This window comes from Myzus persicae, unplaced genomic scaffold, assembly GCF_001856785.1.
Source record: "Myzus persicae strain clone G006 unplaced genomic scaffold, MPER_G0061.0, whole genome shotgun sequence".
NCBI classification, from domain to species: domain Eukaryota; kingdom Metazoa; phylum Arthropoda; class Insecta; order Hemiptera; family Aphididae; genus Myzus; species Myzus persicae.
The window spans coordinates 90,917-91,454 of NW_019104100.1; positions in this window are offsets into that span (position 1 = coordinate 90,917).

Genomic DNA, 538 nt, shown 5'->3' on the forward strand with positions numbered 1-538 from the left:
GTTTTTTTTGGTGCTAATCGCCAAAGGCATTATTTTTGCTATTATTTATTATTGTAAGCCATAAAGGCCGCAGATATTTATACTATTGTTACCTAACTTATTATATTATTGTCGTGTATTTATTTTATATTTTTATAGCATAGGACCAGCTGGCCAGTCTGCGTCCACAAATTGTGAGTTTTTTCTTGTTATTATTTATTTATTATACATTTAAATCTTGTGAGCCATAAGGGCCACAGATATTATCTAATCATTATACTATCGTGCCAAAAGGGCCGCATATTATTTTTATATTTTATATTATTATTTGTCGTGCCAGAAGGGCCGTATAATTATTATTATTTTGTCGTGCCATAAGGGCTGTGTATTAATATTATAATCAATTAAATTATTATCATTACCATTATACAAGTGTACAGCTTAAATAGCTGCCCATAATATAATATAATATTATTTCATATTTTCCTTTGTTGGGCCAGGAGGGCTAATTTATATTTTAATATTATACTGTCGAGCCATAAGGGCTTTGATTTATTTA